Source organism: Canis lupus, chromosome 36 (genome assembly GCF_048164855.1).
Source record: "Canis lupus baileyi chromosome 36, mCanLup2.hap1, whole genome shotgun sequence".
NCBI lineage: Eukaryota > Metazoa > Chordata > Mammalia > Carnivora > Canidae > Canis > Canis lupus.
In genome coordinates this window covers 1,103,230-1,123,682 of record NC_132873.1, presented here as the reverse complement: position 1 = coordinate 1,123,682, position 20,453 = coordinate 1,103,230, and the positions used below count along the sequence as shown (strand labels likewise).

At 42.1% G+C, this 20,453-nt stretch overlaps 2 long non-coding RNA genes across 2 annotated transcripts; both read left to right on the top strand.

The window, feature by feature from the left end:
- The first annotated feature begins 1,918 nt into the window (after positions 1 to 1,918).
- LOC140625437 (uncharacterized) lies at positions 1,919 to 11,245 on the top strand. Its single transcript, XR_012024781.1, has 4 exons — positions 1,919 to 2,042; positions 4,961 to 5,291; positions 9,521 to 9,622; positions 10,500 to 11,245. It is a non-coding gene; the product is annotated as an uncharacterized lncRNA (long non-coding RNA).
- A 4,478-nt stretch (positions 11,246 to 15,723) lies between these two features.
- LOC140625351 (uncharacterized) lies at positions 15,724 to 19,883 on the top strand. The gene is made up of 4 exons (XR_012024705.1): positions 15,724 to 16,036; positions 16,909 to 16,986; positions 18,133 to 18,226; positions 19,466 to 19,883. It is a non-coding gene; the product is annotated as an uncharacterized lncRNA (long non-coding RNA).
- Positions 19,884 to 20,453: the final 570 nt, after the last annotated feature.

The window sequence follows — 20,453 nt, the reverse complement described above, 5'->3', positions numbered from 1 at the left end:
CTCATCCCACCAAGTGCCCCCCTCAGTGCCCGTCACCCAGTCACCCCAACCCCCTGCCCACCTCCCCTTCCACGACCCCTTGTTCGTTTCCCAGAGTTAGGAGTCTCTCATGTGCTGTCACCCTCACTGATATTTCCCACTCATTTTCTCTCTTTTCTCCTTTATTCCCTTTCACTTTTTTTTTTTTATATTCCCCGAATGAACAAGACCATATAATGTTTGTCCTTCTCCGATTGACTTATTTCACTCAGCATAATACCCTCCAGGTCCATCCACAAACACCTACCAACTTGAATAGATCGAGTTTTCCATGCAGGAAAGACTGATACGTCTGTTTGCTGTTTGCTCTGCCACATGAACACATGCTCCTGGGTACATTTTTAACTTTGTTCTGGGCTTTAATGGGCTAGTTTAGATTTTATGTAAAATGCTAAATTAAAAAATTAAATTTTCTACAGAGGAAAGGTTTTCAAACATATTGTTTCTGGTACTTTTACAGTATGACTTAGGAAATACCAAAGTGCCATAACCCAACGAAATTCAGCATGTGGTTCTTGGAATCAAACAATCTGACAATTAACTGTCTGAGTAAGCTTGAAATATGAACCCATGAGTCAGCATGACCAAGCCAACTCTGCATGGGTGTGCCTAGCAGACCAGGAGTTGTTAGTTACCCTGAGTGGACCTATTAGCCAACATTTTACTAAACATCTTCCAGTGACATTGCTAAATCTTTCTAGAGCTCACCAATTCAAATGCCTTGGGGCAAGAGCATAAATGGATAAAAATGTAATATAGAGTGGTAGAGACCATATTGAACTGAGGAGCACTTGACCCCTATAAGCAAAAGAAAACATTTTTATAATTTCTTCCAAACAAAATTTATTTGGGGGCTGAATTAATTATAAGCCATGATAGTGTGTAATCTCTCCTCTGTCTTGACCTTAAAAGGAGAAGCAAGGTATCAGTAACACCAGCTAGAATGATCCTAGAAAATACTGGCATTTTGCGAGCTAGTAAGATTAGAGAACTGAGTAATTGGTTTATCAACATCATGGTTTTACAATTCATGGGTATATTCAGCTTTATCTTATAAACAATATGCAGTTTTCCATTCCCATGAAATTGGAATTTAGCATCCAAACTAGATTGATCATTATCAATTCTTCCAGTGATTCAGAAGACACTGGGGGAAGCTGGCAATGCTTCTGGGGCATCATTTTGTCCAAGAGTCCTATTGTACCAGGGAAACTCAAAGGAGGTCAGGTGCAGGGATTCTTCATTTGATAGTACAAGTGCTAATAGGAAGTTTGCTGTGTTGAGATTAGACTTGTGGAATTTTCTGGGAAAATCAAAACACCATAACTCAAAACAAGAGAAGATTGCTAAAAAGTGATTGAATAGGTGAAAATTGGTAATCACCTAGAAAATTAGAAGGAGATGGCCTAATTTCACTTGTAGAATTGTAGAAATTACCAGAAAGCTGCTACAAAAAGTAGGTTTTCGGGAGAGAGGGTTGTTATTGAAAGAATTTCTTTTTGGAAAAGGTTTTAAATTAGGATAAATGCCTGTCATCAGTAATTGTGAAAGTGCATGCCTTCCTAGACACAGAAAGAGCCATGATCCATGCAGGTTGCATTCTGATTCAAGAACATTACTAAACGTCTTCTAAGAGCTTATGAACATGGGAAAATCCACTTGTGAGTTTTCAAAGGGCGCTGATGTTTCTTCTTTGGCTTCAGCAAACCTCCCACAATACCTGTTACTATGTAGTACCCAGAGTAGGCACTTAACACACAACCAAAATGTGTTCCTCAGAAGAGCTGGCTAGCGCGGACTGAGCCCTTGCTGTGTATGAGCAGGGCGTTGAACTGAGTGCTTTATATACAATGTCATGAATTCTTCTGGCAACTCCTATTTTACAGATAAGGAGACTGAATTTCAGAAAGAGTGGGCACCTCATCCAAAGTGATATAACAAGCTAAAATGACAGAGTCAAGAGCTAATGCCCATATGCTTTTCAACATATCGTGTAACTAAATGTAAGTTTACAAACATGGAGATGTTTGAGGAACAAGTGGGTTTGCGAGGTGGGAGGAGAGGAAAAGCTACAATCTATAGGAATAATTGGACTGCATTTGGGAAGGTGTTAATTGCGATGAGACTTGAGGAAAGAATGAAAAAGCTATAGAGGGGTGAGAGGGTGTTACTGATTAAGATTACAAAGAGCTCAATGTCACCCGTCATATCTGTGCTTTAAAATCAGGTAATGCAACTATTTGTAGCTATGAGGCTGGGAACATGTTGAAAGATTGGGTCAAGAATGTGCAGTGGGTCAAATAGTGATACTCTACCTACCCTAAAAAAAGAGATATGTCCGAGTTCTAAACCCTGGAACATTAGTATATGATTTTAGAATAAGGGTATGAATAGAAGAGAATCTTAGAATAAGAATATGATCTTAGAATAAGGGTTTTTGCAGATGTAATTAAAGTAAGAATATCCAGATGAGCTTATGCAGCGTTAGGGTGGGCCCTTAAACCTAATGCAGAGTGTCCTATAAAAGATGGAAAATAAGACACAGACACAGAGGGAAAGCCATGTGAAGACAGAGGCAGATATTGAAGTAATTTGTCCCTAAGCCAAGGAATATCACAGATTTCCAGAGCCCCTAGAAGCTAGGAAAGAGGTATAGAAGACGTTCTCTCTCAGCCTCTAGAAGGAGCCAGTCTTTTTCATGCCTTGATTTCAGAATTCTGACCTCCAGAACTATGGGAGGATAAATTTCTGTGTTTTAGCCACCAAATTCATGGTACTCTGTTATGGCAGCCCTAGGACACCAATTCAGGGTGTCTGTCAAATATGTGTCTGTGGACCTGCTTCCTCTAGCTCTCAGGTTTCTCTCAGGGTTCATGGAGCTTCTTTAGAGAAATATGAACCCATGATTTGGGAAACTGAGCTGTGTATTCTGGTTTGGAAGCTAGAGAAGATATATTCTTTAAAGTGACCTCTCAGGTGGTAGCTTTTATGTTCTCACTGTAGAATTGTCTAAACTGGCCCCAGAACCCAGACGATTAGTTTGCATTCTCCGACTTCTCATCTTGATTCTTCTTTATTTCCTTCTGTGGTTTAAGCTCCAGCAATGTAATCAATATCCGTCTCCTGGGTGGTCCTGGACTGCACCATCCCTGCTTTACGCAGGTGTTCGCCAGAAAGATGGAGCAGTCTGCACCTTGGAAATGTTACAGACTTGAGATATGCTAAACCCAACGGACTAATATCACAGCGGCTTTCCAGTTTTTCTATCCCAGAGGTTGTTGCAGATTCATCCTTTGATGTCAGAGAGTTAGTAGACACCCCACAAAGGGTTAATATTCTGGCATCGGAATATTGAGACTCCTGATGCAAAGCCTCAGTGGGCACCAGCAGCAAGCCTACTGGGGAAACAAACCCCCAGGGCTCTTAGAAGAGGCTCCGAGACACACCTTTAGTGTTGCCATAGATGCAAAACAGACACCAAGGGTCTGCATAAGCTGAAGCGCTTTATCCCGGTGGACGGATCTCCCGACCTGTGCTACCCTGACAGGTTCCTGTGGGTGCAAGGCTCAGGTACGATGTGCAGGGATGAATAGGTATGAAAATGAAGTATGTCCACCATATCAGAGATTCTGGGCTGTGAACTGTCCAAGTCACTTCAGACCCTTTTATTTCCTCTTCCACTCTGTTCTCGTAAGGTTTAACTGAGGTCTTATCTCTGCAGTATTCATCTCTGCTATCTTTTGAAAACATCTGCTGTCTTTGCTAGTAATGAGGAGAAATGTGCTGTTAGCTGGTGAAGAAACAGTGCTGTTTCCACCCTTATTAATGCTTTAAAAAATCCAATTTACTCATTCATTCCAGTTTTTCAGCAAATATTTATCAATAACCTCTTTGTGCAGTTCTCTTTTAGGTAGAAGAGAGAAGGCAGGGATTTTAACAGACCACATTTTTTTCTCATGGAGCAGCTAGGCTGGTGGGGAAGAGACTGACAACGAAAAAAGAAATAAATGTGCACTAGTTCAGATGGTGATAAAGGGCTAGGAAGAAAAACGAGGTAAGGTAAGTAGGGAGAAGATGTTGGTAGGGGTCTTAATTAGCTTAGGCTGCTATAACAAATGCCATAGACCGAGTGCCTTAAACAATAGAAATTCACTTTCCCATAGTTCTGGAGGCCGGGAAGCCCAAGATCAGGGTCCCTGCTGATTCGATTCCTGGTGAGGTCTCTCTTCCTAGTTTATAGACAGATACTTCTTCACATGGTGGATAGGGGGCACTTATAAGGACACTAATCAGATTGAGTCCCCATCCTTATGATTTCATTCAACATTAATTATTTCCTTATTCCAAGTATAGTCCTATTGGGAGTTAAGGCTTCATTACATATGAATGCTGGAGGAACACAAGTCAGTCTATCACAATGGGACAGTGAAAGTTGCTGTTTTATGTTGGGTGGTCAGGATAAGCTCTCCTGACATTCGATCTGAGAGCCAAAGAAGTGAGGGAAGGAAACCTTGTTGGTAGCCAGAGTCTGCTTTCCAGACAGACAAAAAAGCAGAGTCTCTACAATAAGAATATGTGTGGGGAGTTTGAGAAACAGCTAGGAAACCAGTGGGTGTGGAGTTCAATGAGCCAACCAGAGAGTGCAAAGAGTTGGACTGAGGAGAGCTGCAAGGGTTGGAGCCGATGGCACACCACTTTGTAGATCATCGTAATACCCCGAGTGGAGGGGTGGCATGGTCTGACCTAAGCTTCAGAAGGATCCCTCTGGTGGCGATGTGTGTACTTCTCTCTCCCTTCTTCGAGTAGTGGGTCTCAAAAGATGGCTCACAACACTTCTTTCCAACCTGCACATGCACATCTCTCCTCATATCAAGAAATAGAGCATGTTTCCTCTCTTCTTGAATCTGAGTTGTTCTTACAGTTGGCTCTGACCACAAGGATGCAGGGAAAGTGACATCATTGGACTCCTGAGTCTAGACCTGAAGAAGATGGACCATTTCTGTTTTCTGCCTCTTGAAACTCAGCTGCCATGCTATGAGGAGCACAAGGCCCAGGGAGAGGCCACGTAGAGGAAAACAAGGAAGCTGCAGTTGGCAGCCAGGGGAGCTCCCGGATAGCAATTGGCACCACTGGTCAGCTGCTCTCTTGGACTTGCCAGCCCTACCGGCTCCCTACACACCTGTAGCCTGAGCCAGTGTTACATGGATCTGAAGAGCTGCTCACCTGAGCCAGCCAACACATAGAGTCGTGAGGTAATAAAATAGCTGTTGTTTTAAGCCACCAGTTTTAGGATGATTTATTATGCAGCAGTGGGTAGTTGAGACACCACTTCTCATCCCCCTTTCCTTTCCCTCTCCTGTCTACCTCCCTCCTTCCCCTACCCCCTCCCACTTTTCCCTTCCCTCTTCCCTTCCATTTATTTTTCTTTCCTTTCCTTCTTTCTTTTTTCTATTATCTTTCTTTCCTTTTTATCCTCATATACCATCATCTGTTCATTCTGTACATGTATGCTGAGCCCATGTAGGGAAAAAAAGGCTAAATTCTTATGTCTAAGAAAATATTTACTAAAGAAGGGAAATAGCTGATAAGACGGGGTGTGTGGCTACCTATATATCACAGAATAGAAGAAGAAAGAGTTGAGAAAAATATAAAAATTGAAATAATGTATTTTCAACGGTTCTTGGTCTGAGATCAAGCTGGTTGTCCCAGAACTTATTCTTGCAAGTCTCCCGGGGATTGGGAGAGCACTGTAGTGTCTCATCCTTCCTGGAGCAGGAATAGGACTCTGAAGGCTGAGGATGTCATTGCTCTTTTAGAATCTTGACTTTAGTTACCATTACCCTAAGAGTAATTAGCTTTCTCCTGATGCATAATAAATTTCCACAAATTTAGTAGTTTAAGACAATACCCATTTCATAAGCTCTCATTGTCATAAGTCAGAAGGCACATGCTAGGTTTTCTGATGAGTCCCAAAGGGCTGAAATCAATACATCAATCAAGCTGAATTCTTGCTTGTAGGCTCTGGAAAAGAATCCACTTCAAGTTCACTCAGATTATTGGCAGAATTCAGCTTCTTGAAGTTGTAGGATTGAGGTCTCCATTTCCCTACTGACTTGCAGCCAGAGGCTGTTCTCAACTTCTTCTAAGCCACCCACAGTCTCTGCCACATGGTCTCCTCCACCTACTGGTTAGCAAGAGTACATGGCATCCTTCTCCAGCTCCCAATCTCTGACCTTGTCTTCTGTGATGTGCTGGAGAAATTCTCTCCTTCTAAAGGGCTCATGTGATTAGGTCAGCCCTACCTGGATAATCTCCCTATTTTAAGGTAACTATGTCATATAACATCACTTTATCATGGGAGCAAAATCCACCATATTCACAGTCAGGTGCACTGTGCAGAGGGTACATACTGGGCGTGGAGGAGGGGACCATCTAATAATTGTGGTAAGCAGCACCAAAACTTGACAATTATTAGTGTTTTAAAAGATTTCACTCTTTAAGGAGCAGGAGGGCCAGACAATGAAGCAAAAGTCTGTGTGGACCGTGCTTGAGTTTTATTTGAGTACATAAGCTGATATGCATAGATACTTGTTTTTTTTTTTTAAAGATTTTATTTATTTATTCATGAGAGACAGAGAGAGAGAGAGAGAGAGAGGCAGAGACACAGGCAGAGGGAGATGCAGGCTCCATGCAGGGAGCCCGACGTGGGACTCAATCCCGGGTCTCTAGGATCACACCCTGGGCTGAAGGCAGCGCTGAGCCACCCAGGTTGCCCGATACTTATTTTTTTGACTAAAGAAAGCGGAGAACTTTCGTTTTGTCTTCTTTTTGTTGGTGGGTGTCCACAAGTGGGGGAAGAGAATAAGAAGACAACTTGGCCTGTACATTCCCCATTGCCACCATGAACTGACTCTGAGCCCCTACCAGAGAAAAAGGAAAGAGCACAGGTTAGAAGCAGAAAATGACTGAGTTCAGGGAATCAGGAAGACACCGATTCTGTGAGGATTGCTTCAGAATTTTAATAACAGAGTATGGAGACCTCGACGCCCTTCCAGCATACCCCCTAGCCTTCCATACCTATGTTAGCTTTAGCCTCACTTGGTAAAGTACCGAGAGGAACAGCAGTATGGCCAGAGCTCCAGGCCCTTGCAACAGCAGGGGAATGGTGGTGTCAAGGACAATCAATCCTGGTCATAGTTCTAAACAGGGAAGGTAAGTTTGAGTGGCTTTTTTAAAATAAAAGAGAAAGAAATATCAGTTGCATTTTATAATCCTAGCTCAGAATGGGAATCATGAAATTAATTTCTGTTTTACCATCTCTTATCCCTAGAAACAGTTTTGTCATTTCCTTTTCTAGAAACTGCAACGAAAATTCACAAGCTTATTTTGCTTTGTTGCTGATAACACCCATGAAACATTTTTCTTTGTCTGGCTCATCCAATTGTTTAAAGCCTTTCTGATTACATTACTTAGAGCTCTAGACTGCTTCCTCCTGGGTACCTGGAACCTTTATGAAGACTTCAGTTAGTTCCCTCATTTTAAAGACTGTCCAGACATCAACAGAAGATAATTGCCACATGCTGTGTTTCCAGTAGCATATAAATCACGTAAAAGTAGACAAGAATAATTTTTATATTAGTGAGATCTAAGAGCCCAAGGTTTAATTAAGTGAAACTTACTTGTAAGTTGTTCTTTTTAAGAATGGCTTCACTGAGCATCACCTGTCCCTTCTCTTGATCGTGAGGAGAGGCTCTGCAGTGTAGTCTCATTGGTAAATAAATGATGTCATTTGGCTGGGAGATTGAGAACGGGAGCGCAGTCTTGCCTGTGCCCAGGCAAAACACATGTAGGGCGGATTGACTTTCTCTCTATTTGTCGAGCTTACTCCTATTGCAGAGTCTTTGCGTACACTGCTTCCTTTGCCCAAAATGCTCTTCTCCCAGGTCTCCAAAGGCTTGGCGATTTCCATCCTCCAATGGGTACTTCGCTGTTGCTGTTGGTCACATAGCCCTATTTTGTTTCCTGCATAGCATTTATAACTATCTGAAATCATCGTGTTGCATGTTTTCTTTTGTAACCTGCTGTTGACTGAGACCTTTTATATTACTTTTAAATAGCTGACTTAGGTTCAGAGCTGAGGACAAGCAAGTTGTTATATACCTCTGAATTCTAAAAATTGCCATAAAAGATCAGGCCAAGGTCCCTCCCTTGGGTAACTAAATAACTACAGATATGGCCCTGTTACCCACAACAGATTGGGGAGGGGGTTCTAGAAATGAATGGGGGTGGGGGCCAGGGACCACTGGCCTTGTGAAATGGTGGGAGGTTACTTCCTCCACTCCCATCACTATCCGGCCCAACTAGGTGACCCCAGAGTCTCCATAGTCTTGTTCCTAGAGCTGGAGATTTCATTGACGGAAGGCTGGTATCTCCTCATTGGTAGATGATAGATGACTGGCCAGCTGCAGAATGGGCAGTGTGGTGAGGGAGTGACTAGAAGAGTTGAATGTGTTCTGGGGGGAGCTGATGAACACAGAGTGTTAATTCCTTTTCACCTAGAATTACCTGAAGACAGGATGCTTAGTGGAGCAGATGGTACCAAAGGAGTGACTATGGACTGTGGTCTGGGGTACCTTATAAAACTGCTATTTCCCATGGACTCTAGAAAAGCTGGAAGAGGACCTTCAGGGTTCCTGATGCTCTCCATCAAGGAGCACAGAGGTCGGAGAAGAACACAGAGTTGCAGTCCTGACCAGGCAACAGGAAGATAAAGCCCTCTGGGGAATGTTGAAAGGGGTTCAGTGTCCTAACACACAAGCCATGGTCTATGTTAGGACCTGATCATTTAAAGACTGTTCTGTCTCACAGATGCTTTTCTAATGAAGCTTTATCAAACTGGCTCAGCTCAGAAGTAAGATATAATAGTGACAGGAGGTGTCAGCACTACACCATCAGCTAAAAGCTTTGTTTGCCTAAAGTAGGACATCTGGTCACTTCCTGGCATGCCTTGATGACCATTTCATTGTTTGGGAGGAGTTTCAGACATAGGAAAACATGTCTCTAAGATTTTACTGAGGCAGATATTTCTTAAATGTGAGGAAAAAGATTCTAAACAAGAGTATGACTCAAGAGGGAAGGGCATTTGTGAGAGTACATAAGGCAGGAAAGGAAGTCTCTAAAACAACCCAATAGTCTCCCAGGGAGTTCTCCAGTGAGTGTACATTTGAAAAGGTCATGTACACAAAAAATTGAATGAGCAAGAGATAACCAAGAATGAACAGTGAAAGAACATGTTGTAAAAGCTAATGACTAGGCTCAATTATCACTGTGAAAAGTGAAGGAAACAAAAGGCATGATGTCTATTCTCAGAAAAGAATATGAGAAAAATGGCTCAGAATAATGTTTTTGCAAAATGATGCAACATTAGGTGAAAGGAAGGTCAGTTTCCTTGCTTCTGTCTTCTTTCTGTCTCCTTGACCAGGAACAATGAACATCAAGCTGGGTGAGTATGGAAGAGACATTACTGAAAGAGACATAAGTTGTTCATAAATGGAAGATCTGTCATGTTCCTGGATCAATGAGGGTAGGTATTCAATTCTTGCCAAAGTTATGTATAGAATCAACAAAAATTCCAATTAAAATCCCCATAGGTAAATGTTCTCCAAAGCACATGTTGAAGAATGATTATTACAGCACAATTCAGGGTAGCTGAAAACTGGAAATAATCCAGCAGAATATTTAGATAAATTGTTGTGTAATCACACAGTGGAATACTATACAGCAGTGAGAAAGAGCAGCTACACTTTACAACATGAATGAATTTTGCAAACATAAGGTTTATTATAAAAGAAGCCAGACACAAAATAACACACACTGTATGACTCCATGCATAACAGGCAAAGCCAGTCTATACTGTTAGAAGTCAGATGGTAGCTACTGTGAGGAGTAAAGACTAGAAGGGGCATGTGGGGCTCTTAATTTAGAAACTGATTAGGAAAGTACTAATTTTGTGAAAATTCAGGCGTACACTTGTGATTTGTGTACTTTTCTGTAGCTATGCTATGTGCTAATGAGATGTTTACATCATCTACAAGTAAAGAACTAGTTCCATGGGATTTTGTTTTGGAACTTGACCAACTCTTCTGAAGTGTATATGGAAAATTATAATTGTTAGTGCATGTATTAATCAGGGTTCTCCAGAGAAACAAAAAGAAAATATATATTTGATTTATTATAAGAAATTAACTCAGTCAATTGACGAGTCCCAAGATCTGCAGTCAGCAAGCTGGAGTCTCAGGAGAGCCAATGGTACAGTTGCAACATGAAAGCTGGCGGCTGGGAGACCCAGAAAGAGCCAGTGTTTCTGTTTGAGTCTCAAAGCATGAACAGAATGTCCAGCTCAGAAGCAGTCAGGTAAGAGCAGTTTCCTCTTAGACTTTTTTTTTTTTTTTTCTATTTAGGCCTTCACCTGACTGAATGAGGCTGACCCACAGAAGGAGTACAATCTGCTTTACTCGGTCTACTAATTGACAAACACCCTCACAGACACCCAGAGTAATGTTTGACTGAATACCTGGGTACTCTGTGGCCCAGTCATATTGATACATAGAAATCAACCATCACAGTCCAATCCCTGCCAAGTTGGCACCCAGGGGCATCTCCTTAAACCATACTTAATCACCAAATAAAAACAATAACAAAGTCATAATTCCACCCAAGATGATACAACTATCCTATATATGACTAAAAACCCACTAACTAGTAAGGTTATAGTCCTTGCTCTTCTCCTTGACAATCTGTAATTTAAATACTATAATGAAAAATTAACAACATTTCAATATTATGATATAAATAATGAATATAATATTATGTTACATGATAAGGGAATAGGAGGAAAAAATAGAGATGTTATCTGTTATATACACTCATATGTGTAGCTATATTTGCACATGTATATGGTGAACATATATATGTTAAGATACATATTCAAAACAAAATAAGGAAAAAATACCCATGACAATTATAGTTCTCATCTCTGAAACTGGTCATGTCGTCTTGGCCGATATTTATAGCTACCTTCTTGGGACGCCTGGGTGGCTCAGCAGTTGAGCACCTGCCTTCAGCCCAGGGCCTGATCCCAGGGTCCTGGGATCGAGTCCCACGTCGGGCTCCCTGCATGGAGCCTGTTTCTCCCTCTGCCTGTGTCTCTGCCTCTCTCTCTCTCTCTGTCTCTCATGAATAAATAAAATCTTAAAAAAAAATACAGCTACCTTCTTCCACTACCCATTTTGTATTTCCTTTGACTTCAGCAAATGCCTTAGCTGGTCATGATTCTTCATCTGGTGGGATGACCCAAACCTTCATTCCTAAGGGGTCTAGGCCATTAATAGCCCTGCCTAGATTGGGTTGTTGTAGTTTTCCATCGGCCTTAGTAGCAGAGCATAGCCATACTAGGAGACGCTGTAAGGGATCTCCTGTATTCCAGACGTATTCTTCTCTCCTCCATTGTGGAGTTGCAGTCCGGTTTCCCGTTGGCAGGCAGAGTCAATCTCCCCAGACAACAGTAACTCCCTTCTTTGCCTGATGATTCAGAAGCATGAGGAGGCCAAAGTGGCCAGGCGGCAGTCTTAACTTCCAGTTCAATGGAATCATTGTTGTATCTTCTGGTGGAAGCATTCCTCCTTCTGGAACTAAGACCTCTAGGCCAGCAGAGCATATGGTCTCGAGAACAGGAAGCAAAGATTTTGCTAGTGGGTCACTAGGGGTAAGTGAGCGGTGCCATTCACATTTCCACCCCCAATCACTAGACTCTGGAGTCCTGGCAATGGGAGACACACCACTATATACTGGATGCTGTTTCAGAGCATCTGCAGCCCTCAGAAGAACTTTGCCCTAGCCAGTGCTGCGTCCTCAAGAGGCCATACTACTGTTCCACCAAATCAGCGGCTTCGGGTGGGTGGGGAGCAGGGTAAGACCGCTGAATCCCCTGAGCATGGGCCCACTTCTACACTCCATTTGCTGTAAAGTGGATTATGTGAGCAGAAACGATGCTGTGTGGAACACTGTGGCCGTGGCGGAGGCTTTCTGTGAGTCCACGGATGGTAGTTCTGGCAGAAGCATTGCCTGCAGGGAGGGTTCATCTGTATCCAGGGGAAAAATGGACTCCATTAAAAGCAAAACAGCGTCCCCTCCATGAGAGAAGTGGTCCAGGGGGCTCAGCTGGCTGATCACGCGGGGAATGGTGCTCAGTGGGGACAGCGCTGCTCTCCTGCCAGCACTTGGGCAGTCAGTGGTGGCCATAGCTAGATCGACCTCAGTGCGTGGGACTCGCCATTCCTAGGCCCATGCAGAACCTTCGTCTTCGCCATCACCCGTACTTTGCTCACAAGCTCATAGGTGATCGTGGAAGTAGGGGGAGTGGGAGAGAAGGGGCCGAATCATAGCTACAGGATGGGTTACTTGATGATTATAATCCTCCTCTGTTGAGGTGACCCGTTGGTGAGCATTCAGATAGGACACAGACACAGATAGCTTCTTGTTCTTTGCCACAAACTTCTTTTTTAAAAATATGTTACTTATTTATTCATGAGAGACGCACACAGAGAGAGGCGGAGATGTAGGCAGAGGGAGAAGCAGGCTCCCCATGGGAAGCCCGATGCGGGACTCGATCCAAGGACCCCGGGGTCACACCCTGAGCCAAAGGCAGATGCTCAACCGCTGGGCCCTCCAGGTGTCCCTTGCCACAAACTTCTTCCCCAAATTTCATTGTCACCAATTTTCCAATCATGTTCCTTCCAAGTCCCTGACCATCCAGCCAAACAAATGCCTGCAGCCCATGAATTGTAATATAATCACACATTTGGTCACTTTCCCTCCAAGCAAAGGCAATAACCAGAGGCATTGCTCAAAGGTCTACCTACTGGATGGATTTCCCTTCACCACTGTCTTTCATGGATGTTTCAGACTGCTGCAACTGTCTACTTTTAAGTGGTACCTCCATATTGTACAGAATAATCTGTCAAATATCTGAATCTTCTCTCCTTCTGTCCACTTATCATAAGGAAATTCCCCATGAAGTGCAGGATGGGGCAAAAAGTCAGCGTAGCAGGAGAGGACCATGGGGAATAAGTCACTTCTTCATGTGACTTATTTGTGCCTGCGGGGTCTACTCAGACCGGGTCATGAGTATACCACTTCCATTTAATGATGGAGTGTTGCTGTGCACACCCAAATTTATGGCTTAGTGGGTCCACTAACACCCAGTTCATGATGAGACCCCGGGTCCTGGGATCGAGTTCCGTGTCGGGCTCCCTGCAGGGAGCCTGCTTCTCCCTCTGCCTGTGTCTCTGCCTCTCTCTGTGTGTCTCTCATGAATAAATAAATAACATCTTTAAAAAAAAATAAAACTTTGATAATCAAAACAGTGTCATCCTTTGCACCAAAAAGTGATATTAAAAAAATCACCAGAAAAGAAGTAGTTCCGTAATCAGTTGAGTGTGTGCATTTGTACATATTGTGTCTAATATAAAAGAATGATTTTCAATAACATTATTGGGAATACTGACAAAATATTTAGAGATAAAATTAAATTTAAAATCTTATCTTGCAGTTATGACAAAAATATGAGAGTTAAATCCAAGAAAAAGTAGAGATGGAGAAAGATTTATAAGTATAAAATATGGTGACATATCCCATGAGCCTTAATAAAATTCACATTCCTTCTCCTGGGAAAAAATTCTTAGAAAACTCAGAAATGAGATAAAGATTTTTGAATAAGATTTTTCTTTTAGCGTCATTTATGATTCCCAAAAATATCCAATAGGGAAATGTTTACATAAATTATGCTGCAGTAATTTAATATTATGTACGCAGTCTCCAAAAAAACAAGAGTCTAAGTGCATCAGGCAAAACACTTTTACTAACAGCAAGCTACAAAAAATCCCTTTAACTTATATTATGATGCTAAGTAGATAAACAAGAAAAACCTATAAAATTACTTAAATATAACATGTTTCTGTAGAAAATTTAGAAAACGTATTTTAAAAAGAGAAAACACAAGCTCTATATAATCTCACCGTCCAGGACTAAGCTTTGTTACCATTTTGTTGAATATCTTTCTAGACTTTTCTCAATGTACATACACATTTAAGTAAAAACTATAGCGACACCTTATACCATATTTTGTCACTTATGTTTTCATTCAATTACATGATAAATTATCTTCATGAAAAATAAGTCACAGTCTAAGGCTGTGATTAACTAAATAGTATTTCTTTATATATTTCTTTTTACATAGCATTTCTTTTAATGTAAGTGATGTACTTAATCATTCCCATATTATCTTTTCCCCCCACTTTTTCTTTGTAATAATATTTAATGCTGTGAAGATCAACCTGATAACCAACTCATATCCTTAAAAAGTTGCTTTAAGGTATATGGGGTTTTTTTAAGCCCGAAAATATGATAAATGTTATGATTCATAATTAATGTGGAATTATAAACATGAATGGGAAATGAGCTCTAAGATGATAGAGAATTTACTAAGAAAGTTACTTTGGTTTTTAATTTCCAAATATACGAAAATGCCTTTTAAAAGTGAGAAAAAAATATGTATAGTTAAAAAGTCAAATATGCCAGAAAGGTTTCTAAGGAAAGCAGCTCTATGGAGAAGGGTGAAGCTTGTTCATTGTCTAATTTAGGTGAAAGAGCAGTATTCCTGTGGTGTTGCTTTAAAACCTAATCTTAGAATGTACAGATCATCTCTTTAAGGTAACATCTCCCACAAGGGCATTTGTTCTCTAGAATTTTCCGTTCAATTTTTAAGAAAAGAACTCTCCTTTCTGGAAGGGTAAATGCCTGTCTACTGGGGCATCTAATCCTGGGCTGAAGGTTGGCTTGACCTATTAGTTATAGACTTCAGTTGTCCACCTTGAGCCTCTGATATACCCAGAATTCCCAAATTCAAGCTTTCCTGGGGTTCTTGAAATCAGGTCAGACTATCTCCCTTTGCTGATACTCATCCATTCCTGCATATTCTTGACCACAAATTCTTCCACTTGGATTGTCCACAACGCCTATATCTGCTTTCCATTTTTCAGAAATGTATTGACATCTTAAATCTACTCATAGTTGTCTCCTTTCTCTTCTTTGTGGTAAGTTTATACCTTTATTAAACCTTTAAGTTTAATAATACCTTATTATTATTCCCCTTGCAATAAATTAGTGGAGGCTCAGGAAGGAGAGGAGAAGATGTATGTCTAATACATCACTTAGAACCGTAAGTTAACTGTTTGTTTTAAGTGTAACTTGATTATTGATTCTAGGTTGGGCATCTTGTGTATTCAGCAAGTTGGTATCACTGAATTTCAATTTCTCCGCCTGTATGACGGGTTAGCATAAAACAGGGCCTGTCTACTTAGATGGGATCAAAGGAAATTATCACATGCATGCATAAGGGCTTTATGAAGCCCCAAAACTACACACAGCTAGGGTTTATTTTATTGCCTCAGTCTTCTCCCATGTGTGATATGGTTATTTCATCTTATAACCTGCCTCATAAAGGAGGTTTCTTAAAAACTATGGACTCTTTCTCTTCTAAACCTGTTTTATGCTTAGCAAAACATCATAGAATTTTTTAATCAAGCCCATTTCTTCAAAAAGGGGTTACTTAAAAAAAAAAAAAGGGGTTACTTTTTGGATCACCTCTATGGTGCTATTTTCTTTTTATTATTTCAAAATGTCACAGGCCTTAGCAAAATTGTCTAATAGGCAAGACCACGCTACACTGCTTTTTTTTTTATTATTATTATTTCGTTAAGAAAACCAATTAGCTGGTAAAAGGAGAATAAAAGTACCTGTGAAATCTTTAATCAATGTGCTAATTGAAAAAGTAGTTCATTTTCCTTGTTGTTGTCAGATCATTAGGATCATGTTGTAATTCATCAGCCTCCAAAGAAGAGGGAGGAAATGTGAAATCGCTCAAGCACCTTGGCTCCTGGTATTTTTACTAGACATAACTTTCTTCTAATGCCTTACCTTATGCATTCTAGCTGACCTAAAGGCAAATTCAAAATGATCAATACAACCAAGCTTTTATTCTCTCTCACTTGCTGCTGTGACTCTGTGCAGTTCACTTTTTGGTGATTAATAACTAACTAGGGCAACTTGCCTGTGGACATGCACAGCATTTCCTGTCCAGTCATCAAGCCATTAATCTGCATGTATCAGCAGTAGGCATTAATCATTAATACTAAAATACAGGGTTGTCATTAGGCAAGAGATTAGTAGTGTAGAATGTGTCCATTGCTAAAAGACAAAAGAATTCAGTATCCATTTCCAGGCCCCTAAATTATGCACCTGAAAATCATTACTGTCCATAGCCTGTTACTCTCGGATTAACACAATTATGAGCCATAACTTGCTTTATATATCAGTTCTGCTCTTCGTTTCTGGGGACAAGGAGACTGAAATACATTTCAGTTTGTGGAGATCATACTCGTGAGAACGAGTGGTTATTTCCGTAACCTGACCTCAACCCTCCCCCCCTGCTCCCCAGAAGTCACAATTCTTGGTTATTTATTTTTTTTACAGCTTTCAGTGGATTTTTAAAAGCTATTAAAAGTCAGTATAAGTTTTTTCTAATTACATTTTAATTTGTGTTCAATGAATGGGGCAGAAGAACCAAATATTATGAGATTTATAGAAGTTGACATGCAGACGTTTCTTTATTCCAAGAAAGTTGTAAATATCTTCCAGACTAACATTTCCTAAGCTTGCATGACTATAGGGATCATTTAAAGCGTCCTCGGTGATCTACTCTAGAACTCGGCTGCTTCAAATGGCCACCTATTGTTGCCTTCAAATCTGCAGGCTGACTGTGTGTCTGCCAGTTAGCTCCGTGTGTGTGATCTCGGCCAGGCTCCCTGTGTGTCTGCAGTCAGCTCTCAGGTAGGTTTGCGTGGTCTCAGGTGTCTGGGGCTGACTGGCTGTCAGCTGGGTGATGGGGCGACAGAGGCCACGTCTCTACCAATGCAGGCGGGGCTGGCTATCTGGCCACAGTGAGAGAACCAGTAGAAACAGGCAAGGCCATCTGAAGCTTAGGCTGGGAACTGGCCCAGCGTTCCTCCGCCCCACTGCTGCTCAGGGCAAGTCCAACAACCAGCCCGACTCAATGTGGGGAGATCAACTTTACATCTTCACGGGAGGAGTTGCAGAGCCACATTGCAAGTGACATAGATGCAGGGAGGGGCAGAGGGTTTTGAGCATCTTAGAGATAAAAAAAAAAATCCACCCCACAGATTATTTAAAAAGACAGGTTCCTGGGCCCTACCCCACAATGTCCATCTTAGGACTACACAAGGTTGCAAATTCTATTCGGTTCCACTCCCATCCAGGGCCCTTAGAAAAATCTATGAAACTTTCTAGTCTACTGTGTTTCACTCGCGACCCCCTCCCTCTCGGAGATTGACAAAGTAAATGAAGACTTCCCTCAACCCCATTTTTTTCTGCAAAATAAAATAAACTAGGTTGAACTACTTAGTTTCTCTTTCAAAATATAGGACAATAAATCTCCCGGAGTTCGACAGTAGCTCCATGGTGTTTGTATGCCAATATTACTGGTCATTTGGTCAAACTTGGCTTTCAAAATATGATGCTATTAACCTAATGGAAGAGTATCACCGAGTTCATTACCCTGACAAATATTTATTGAGTATCTAGTATATAAATATAAAGATACTAAACACAGCCTTTTTGGTTAAACATTGGGTTTTCTTTTAAAAAAAAAAGAAAAAAGGGGAAAATTTTATGCCAGAAAACTTTCTAGGAATGTCTTGGAGTTAGTGGTATTAGTTAAATAATATATTTTCTTACATATATATTTGCCCTAAGCATCAACAAAAGCCCTTGTCTTGAAAGTTCAGGTAATTTTTGGACTGCAGGAGTACTAAAAAAGATCATTTAGTGTTCAGATTCAAAGTTAACACCCTCAAATTCTGTGTTCTTGTGGGTTTTTTTTTTTCTTTTTTGGGATAGCTTGGTTATTTGACAGCTAGTAACACAAAGAACGGGATAGATTTTAACCTAAATTCACAGGGTGACTACAGGTGGAAGACAACACTTTATGTCTCGGCAAGGACCGTGGTGTAGATGAGACCATTTCGGTGTTCAGACTTAACGAGCCATATCAGTGGGTGTCTCCTATGTTTTCTAGTCTAAAATGATGGTTCTTAGATAATGAAGCTTTTCCTTCCCTCCGTAAACTTTCTCCCGGAGTGCCTATTAAATAGGAAGCACTTAGGATGTGTCAGGTTGCAAAACAAAGGACCCTGCTTTGCCGATTTACTGAAATCCTAAGGAGTCCGATTTACTGAAATCCTAAGGAGTCCGCAGTCTTCAGGGATTATCAACGCTGGTAGCAGTCCCTTGTGCTCAAAGGAAAATTTTAAAATTATGGGAAGTAAGGCAGGTACCACGGTGTAGGTGTGTTGGTTGGAAAGACTTCCCCAGAAGGTTTTGATTTCAGAAGGTATCAACTGCACCTCCCCTGAAACACCATCTATTTAAATTATGAAGTGCAGGAAAATAAAGATAGGAAACGCTCTCCAAGGAGCCTGGGGATCTGAGAGTGTCCAGGGAGGAGCATGGGAATTGGGGGATTCCAGGTTCCCAGAGAGGCAGGAGCCCAAGTGCTGAGGAGCAGGAGGCGGCCTGGAGGCAGCCCTCAGCCAGGGCCCACAGGAAGCAGAGGGCGTGGCTGGCTAGAGCTGACGGAAAATTCCAGAGCCTAGAGGCAGTGCCTTGGGGACGCCACAGTGTCTTCGGCCTGGGCTTCATTAAACAAACAATAACAAAATAGCCCTCAGGAAACAATAACAACAAAGATCACCCCTAAAGTAGGAGTCTTCAGAAATAAAATAAATAACATGGAGGTCGTTTATTTTGTTACACAAGAGTGAAAAAAAAATGATCCCGGCCTTCAGGCCTTGTTAATAGAGGAGCCTTCCCGAGAGAGCGAAGTCCCCGCCAGGAAGCAGGCAGGATGGGGGAACCGGGGCGCCGGCTGGGGGAGCCAAGGCTGAGGCTGAGGAGGGTGGTCTGGGAGCGACAGGCCTGCCCAGCTGCACCGGGACCTGAGCACAGGGCTCCGGGAGGAGTCCGAGAAGCTGGGCTCGGTGTGTGGTTTGGGCCAGGGCACATGTGGCGGCCAAAGAGCCAGGAGGGTTAGAAGCTCCCGGGCCGGGCAGCCACATCCGTCCACTGAGCGGCTGCCAGCCACGACGGCCTGGTTCTTCTGCCCCTTTAGGACCCTCAGAGTTTGAACTGATGTAAAAACATTTAGTCTGATCATCGGGACACAGATAGACAAGTGCAGGTATGGCCCAGGGACGTATATGATTAATAGAACATTTATGACTCACAATGTCAGCCTGTAGGTGCCATGTGCGTGACCGATGGCGAAGGCGAGGAGAACTCCTTGGGCTGGAACCGAACCAGAGGGAGGGATCACGGAACCGGGAAGCTTCCGAGAGGAGAGTGCATTTGGCCAGTCTGACAGTCGGTGCAGATCGAAGTCAGGCATTGGGATTCCAGCGTCAACCCTCTTTGGTTTTCCTTGGATTGCTGCCGCTCACCAGCTCCGTGACCTCAGGCCAATACTGACTGTCTCTTGCCTCAGTTTCCCCTTTTGTAATCCAGAGGATTGCCTCACGGAGTTGTTTGAGGGTTAAATGAGTGCATACGTGAAAAAACCTCAGAAGAGTCTGTCCCACTTATTTTTTTTTTTAAGTGGGAAATATCAGAAAGGGAGACAGAACATGGAAGACTCCTAACTCTGGGAAGCGAACTAGGGGTGGTGGAAGGGGAGGAGGGCGGGGGGGTGGGGGTGACTGGGTGACGGGTACTGAGGGGGGCACTTGACGGGATGAGCACTGGGTGTTATTCTGTATGTTGGCAAATTGAACACCAATAAAAAATAAATTTATTATTAAAAAAAAAGAAAAAAGAAGAGTCTGTCCCATCAACACTTGATAAATGATGGCCCTTATTCTCTGCTTCCCAGGAGTTGTCAGAATGGTGGGAGGAATTTATCACCAATTTAAATGTTTCCAAGGGCAAGACAGGTAAGGCCCATTGTGTGAAACCAGGTGGAGAATTGGAGAGTGTGTGACCAGTTCCAGATCTACCCCTTTCCAGTCTTCTGTCAAATTTTCTGATTTGTCAAGAGAAGTTGGATATCAGGATTTTTATATAAGACCTCCCAGTTTTCAAATACTGGAAACAGTCTTAAATTTTTTTCTAAAGTCTGTGCGGACTCGTCCAAACTACCTGTGACCTGTGTCCTGCCCACGGGCAAAATTTCTGTCACCGCTGATGAGCATGGTCTGACACGGCCCAGACATTTGAGCAAAGATTAC